The sequence below is a fragment of the Salvelinus namaycush genome, chromosome 34, assembly GCF_016432855.1.
Source record: "Salvelinus namaycush isolate Seneca chromosome 34, SaNama_1.0, whole genome shotgun sequence".
Lineage (NCBI taxonomy): Eukaryota > Metazoa > Chordata > Actinopteri > Salmoniformes > Salmonidae > Salvelinus > Salvelinus namaycush.
Window position 1 is genome coordinate 38,154,213 of NC_052340.1, and position 6,502 is coordinate 38,160,714.

The following is a 6,502-nucleotide window of genomic DNA, read 5'->3' on the forward strand; positions in this document are numbered from 1 at the left end:
GGGGGGGGGGGGGGGAGAAGGGGGGAGGGGGGGGGGGGGCCTGTGTGTCCTTTGTTGTGTAAATGTCACTAGAGGTTGTTTGCGGACTCTGGTTGGCTGGTTTGAATTGTAAATTGCATGGAGCACTGATGAATTGTGCTGGCAGACTTTGAACTGCCACTGGGGGATTGTGGGAAGGAAACCACGGAGAGAATATTCCAGAACCTTTAGTGTATGTTAACTGTAGAAGCACCATCACTACAAGCCTGTCTGATTCCCACTGCACTAGATAATAACACACTGCCCTAGATAATAACACACTGCCCTAGATAATAACACACTGCACAAGATAATAACACACTGCCCTAGATAATAACACACTGCCCTAGATAATAACACACTGCCCTAGATAATAACACACTGCACTAGATAATAACAATTTGTAAGTCGCTCTGGATAAGAGCGTCTGCTAAATGACTTAAATGTAAATGTAAATGTAACACACTGCCCTAGATAATAACACACCGCACTAGATAATAGCACACTGCACTAGATAATAACACACTGCACTAGATAATAACACACTGCCCTAGATAATAACACACTGCACTAGATAATAACACACTGCACTAGATAATAACACACCGCACTAGATAATAACCCACTGCACTAGATAATAGCACACTGCACTAGATAATAGCACACTGCACTAGATAATAACACACTGCACTAGATAATAACACACTGCCCTAGATAATAACACACTGCACTAGATAATAACACACTGCACTAGATAATAACACACTGCACTAGATAATAACACACTGCACTAGATAATAACACACTGCACTAGATAATAACACACTGCACTAGATAATAACACACTGCACTAGATAATAACACACTGCCCTAGATAATAACACACTGCACTAGATAATAACACACTGCACTAGATAATAACACACTGCCCTAGATAATAACACACTGCCCTAGATAATAACACACTGCACTAGATAATAACACACTGCCCTAGATAATAACACACTGCACTAGATTATAACACACAGCACTAGATAATAACTATGAAATTGAACTGTGAAATTGAAACTCAAGAAGATTTTTTTTTTTTGTTTTTTGGAAGGGAATGAATTGATATAAATATTTTACTTGTGAGTGAGTGACAGAGAACTAGGGAGGTAGGAGTGGGATTCAGTGAGAATTATACTATTCAATCACCCCCATCTGCAACCTAAGGGCAACAGAGAGATTATTCAGGAACCCGTTCCAAGAATACTGTTCCGGGTTTTAACACGTTGCCCGGTCACTTGAATGGGAACGCGGTAGGGACTCGGTCAGGACAGTTAGGCATTCTCATTTCACTACTAGACGGGAAAAGGATATTATTGATTTGCTAGTATACTTCATGACAAGGAATAACCTGAAGGAATATTATTCAGGTGACATTTTATTAGAAGTTGACTCTGGAAAGAACGGACTAACGTAAGTATTTAGTTCCTTTGTTGGACTAGCATTTAATGGAACAATCGATTAGGTATATGTTACAAGTGTTCTTGTGTGCTCTTCGATGGTCAACATCATTTATTTTTTTCTCGCTTGGCACAGCGTCAGTTTCTGAGTAAAGTGAGCATGTTACGGTTGACAATGTTACAGTTGCAATGTTGTTTTCACGAGATGAGCTCGTGCAAGAAGGCTGCAGTCGGAGGAGCCAAGGAACTTGCTGACCAATGCACCTGCCCTTATCTTTCAGTTAAAAGCTACGGTGGCTACCACATAAAACAATGGCAGTCTATGTTTTGAATGGGCTAACTGACCAATGTTTTGTCAACATTTTTCTTACATGCCTAAAACAGAGGTTTTATAGTTTTGTCGTTTATAAGTGACATTGCAAAAAGCTATTTATTCAAACTAAAGCTTTAAGTTCTTTGATTAGGCAAATGTTATTATATATGTATTTATAAACACACATATTCGGTTGTTCATTAAGTGAGCATTGAAAGTATATGTTTCATGTGACATCAAAATCATGAATTCATCTGCAAGATTGATTAAAACCAAAGTTGTGAATGTTTTATGCATTTGACAATAATTTGGGATTTCCGCTTAATTTTCCTTTGCGACACCGATTTGCACCAGAATTGCATTGATGGTGAATAACAAAGGCTCCCCCTAAAGATAGACACGGGGTAAACCCCCCTCTGAATCCTTGGGGATTTTCGGAGAGAGAGTGTGGATGAGGTATAGAGGGGCATTTGATAAATGACATCCCACGGACAAAGCCCTAAAGGTGCTCACCCAACCCTCTCAACCGCATTGTGCGGGTTAACTGCAATCACCACAAGGCAAGTCTTTGTTCGGGTCTACCGGTAGGTACAGCTCGGATGTAAACCGATACAGGCGTGTTCGCCCGCCTCTGGTGGTTCTAGTGTCAGTTACTTATTTGTTTCTGAGTTTAAAAAAAAGAGCCATAAAGTTGGAGCCTTTATAGTTATTAATCACATAAACTGCGCTATAGTCCCGGGACGCGGTTGGTCCCGAGAGTCGCACGAGGAGTCATAAAGATAAATAAATATGCTATTAAAATAACAGGATCAAGCGCTCAGTATCCCCAGCTTCCCCACGCGTATCCCTCTACCAGGCACCACATCCAGGGATCAGATCGCTAAGTACCCCACTCTCCCCACCCGTATTCCACCTCTACCAGGCATGGTAGCTCCACTACAGGGATCAGATGTCCAAGCCATGGGTGCCAGTCCGGGTATGGTTCAGTCAACTTGTCCTGGTCATGCATGGTTCCTCCTCTGTCACAGTGATGATAATGACCTATACTATGTTAACAGCACCTGTGTTTGTTATAGGAGGTCTTTGTGATGGGTGTGTTGTTTTCCTATGACATTGAGGTAGACATTGTTGAATGGGGCGGCAGGTACCCTAGTGGTTAGAGCGTTGGACTAGTAACCGAAAGGTTGCAAGATCGAATCCCCAAGCTGACAAGGTAAAAATCTGTCGTTCTGCCCCTGAACAAGGCAGTTAAACCACTGTTCCTAGGCCGTCATTGAAAATAAGAATTTGTTCTTAACTGACTTGCCTAGTTAAATAAATAAATGTTCCCCAACATCACACATGTTATTGTCAGTCTCTTGGACAGGATGATGGACAGTGCATCTGAAAAAGTAAGTGGAGTACTCTGGGTGATTCAGTTTGCTGGGTGTTGGAGTGGAGTACTCTGGGTGATTCAGTTTGCTGGGTGTAGGGTTGGAGTGGAGTACTCTGGGTGATTCAGTTTGCTGGGTGTAGGGTTGGAGTGGAGTACTCTGGGTGATTCAGTATGCTGGGTGTAGGGTTGGAGTGGAGTACTCTGGGTGATTCAGTTTGCTGGGTGTAGGGTTGGAGTGGAGTACTCTGGGTGATTCAGTTTGCTGGGTGTAGGAGTGGAGTACTCTGGGTGATTCAGTTTGCTGGGTGTAGGGTTGGAGTGGAGTACTCTGGGTGATTCAGTTTGCTGGGTGTAGGGTTGGATTGGAGTACTCTGGGTGGTTCAGTATGCTGGGTGTAGGGTTGGAGTGGAGTACTCTGGGTGATTCAGTTTGCTGGGTGTAGGGTTGGAGTACTCTGGGTGATTCAGTTTGCTGGGTGGAGGGTTGGAGTGGAGTACTCTGGGTGATTCAGTTTGCTGGGTGTAGGGTTGGATTGGAGTACTCTGGGTGGTTCAGTATGCTGGGTGTAGGGTTGGAGTGGAGTACTCTGGGTGATTCAGTTTGCTGGGTGTAGGGTTGGAGTACTCTGGGTGATTCAGTTTGCTGGGTGGAGGGTTGGAGTGGAGTACTCTGGGTGGTTCAGTTTGCTGGGTGTAGGAGTGGAGTACTCTGGGTGGTTCAGTATGCTGGGTGTAGGGTTGGAGTGGAGTATTCTGGGTGATTCAGTTTGCTGGGTGTAGGAGTGGAGTACTCTGGGTGGTTCAGTATGCTGGGTGTAGGGTTGGATTGGAGTACTCTGGGTGGTTCAGTATGCTGGGTGTAGGGTTGGAGTGGAGTACTCTGGGTGGTTCAGTTTGCTGGGTGGAGGGTTGGAGTGGAGTACTCTGGGGTGATTCAGTATGCTGGGTGTAGGGTTGGAGTGGAGTACTCTGGGTGATTCAGTTTGCTGGGTGTAGGGTTGGAGTACTCTGGGTGATTCAGTTTGCTGGGTGTAGGAGTGGAGTACTCTGGGGTGATTCAGTTTGCTGGGTGTAGGAGTGGAGTACTCTGGGTGATTCAGTTTGCTGGGTGTAGGGTTGGAGTGGAGTACTCTGGGTGATTCAGTTTGCTGGGTGTAGGGTTGGAGTGGAGTACTCTGGGTGATTCAGTTTGCTGGGTGTAGGGTTGGAGTGGAGTACTCTGGGTGATTCAGATTGCTGGGTGTAGGGTTGGAGTACTCTGGGTGATTCCGTTTGCTGGGTGGAGGGTTGGAGTGGAGTACTCTGGGTGATTCAGTTTGCTGGGTGTTGGAGTGGAGTACTCTGGGTGGTTCAGTTTGCTGGGTGTAGGGTTGGAGTGGAGTACTCTGGGTGGTTCAGTTTGCTGGGTGTAGGGTTGGAGTGGAGTACTCTGGGTGATTCAGTTTGCTGGGTGGAGGGTTGGAGTGGAGTACTCTGGGTGATTCAGTTTGCTGGGTGTAGGGTTGGATTGGAGTACTCTGGGTGATTCAGATTGCTGGGTGTAGGGTTGGAGTACTCTGGGTGATTCAGTTTGCTGGGTGGAGGGTTGGAGTGGAGTACTCTGGGTGATTCAGTTTGCTGGGTGTAGGGTTGGAGTGGAGTACTCTGGGTGATTCAGTATGCTGGGTGTAGGGTTGGAGTGGAGTACTCTGGGTGATTCAGTTTGCTGGGTGTAGGGTTGGAGTACTCTGGGTGATTCAGTTTTCTGGGTGTAGGAGTGGAGTACTCTGGGGTGATTCAGTATGCTGGGTGTAGGGTTGGAGTGGAAAATATCCTTTTTGTTAGTGAGTCCTAATGAATAATTGAACTATTTCTCTCAGAGGACTAGAGGAATGGAGGAGGTTAAAGGGAACCGATCTCTTTGTGGGTCCACGTCTGTAGTGTGTCAGTCAAGACACATAATAATGGTTGTATGTGTGAGAGATGGAGCTTTAGAAAGAGAGACAGAAAGTGTGAGAGAGAGGACAGGAGTATGAGGTGGGTATGCACTCTAAAAAGAAAATGTTCCTGTACCATCCTTTAGGGGTTCTTCAAATTGAAACTGTGGGGGAACCCCTATAAGTTCTTTGAAGAACCCTTTAAAAGGATGGATCCTCAAACAACCTTTTGGGGTTAATTTTTTAACCACCCCCCCCGTTATTATTATTAATAATAATATCTATAACAACAATAACACAATATTTTAGTTCTCAGTGTTTATTATGATTTTAGTGGCCCAAAAAAAAAAATATTCTAAATATGAGGTAGACTCCCAGCAGAGCCCCAAGTCCAATGGGTTTATCCTCTGGCTTGTTGATGTTAATGTGTTGACGTTCTCCGTGTCCAGAGCCAGAATGATTTAGCAGTACATGGTGATCTAACACTGTTTCCTGTTGTATTCATCAGAGGTGTAGAGAGGATGAAGTCTGTGAATCCAACAAATATTACAATTATATTTATTATAAAACAATATCAATATAGATCATAACAAGGGACTGAGGAGATCTTTACATTTTTCAGTTATGTGACTGCACCTGCTGTCCTTTCAAATTCAAATCCAAATGTTTCAGTTGGGCAGTTAGGTTCCTGCAAGAAGAAAACACTAACTAAGGAGGTTCCTCGATGGACCCCAACTCCTATGGGGTTCTTGGAATGACCTTTCGGGGGCCATTTTCAGTGCCAAGAACCCTAAGGTTCTTCAGAGTACTTTCAGGATCTTAGAAGAACCCTTGTTGAACCCCTAATTTGTGTGTGTGTGTGTTCTCTGTGTCTCTGCCTAGTGCCCACTCTCTCTTTCTAAAGACTGCCCAGTCATCTCATACAAGGCACTCTTTTCATCTCTCTGACCTTATTTGGGATGTAAAAAAAAAATACTAACACAGAGATAAAGATCAATGTTCAATGATGGAACTGTTGAGACAGCTGAATTCAGACAGTCAATGACTGTTTTTGCTCTGGTTGTATTTTGTTTAAAAGTTGTGTTTTTTGTTGCTGGACTACAGAGACAACTTTCAGATGGAATAAGGATGAAACTAATTATTTTTTAATTTCCCGCTGAAGGGGAGTGATTGTGTGTGTTTTTGGGGTAGTCCTGTACTACGGTGTTATCATGTTATCAGACCTTGGGCAACAACACATGGTTACATTGTAGGAGACAACCCGTCTGTCTGGTTCTAAAGGACTGAAGGGTGGTGAGGATCACAAGGTCAGCCACAGATATATGTCAAGGTCTTCTCTCTCTCTCTCTCTCTCTCTCTCTCTCTCTCTCTCTCTCCCTTTCTTTATCTCTATCTCTCTCTCTCTCTCTCTCTCTCTCGCTCTCCCTTTCTC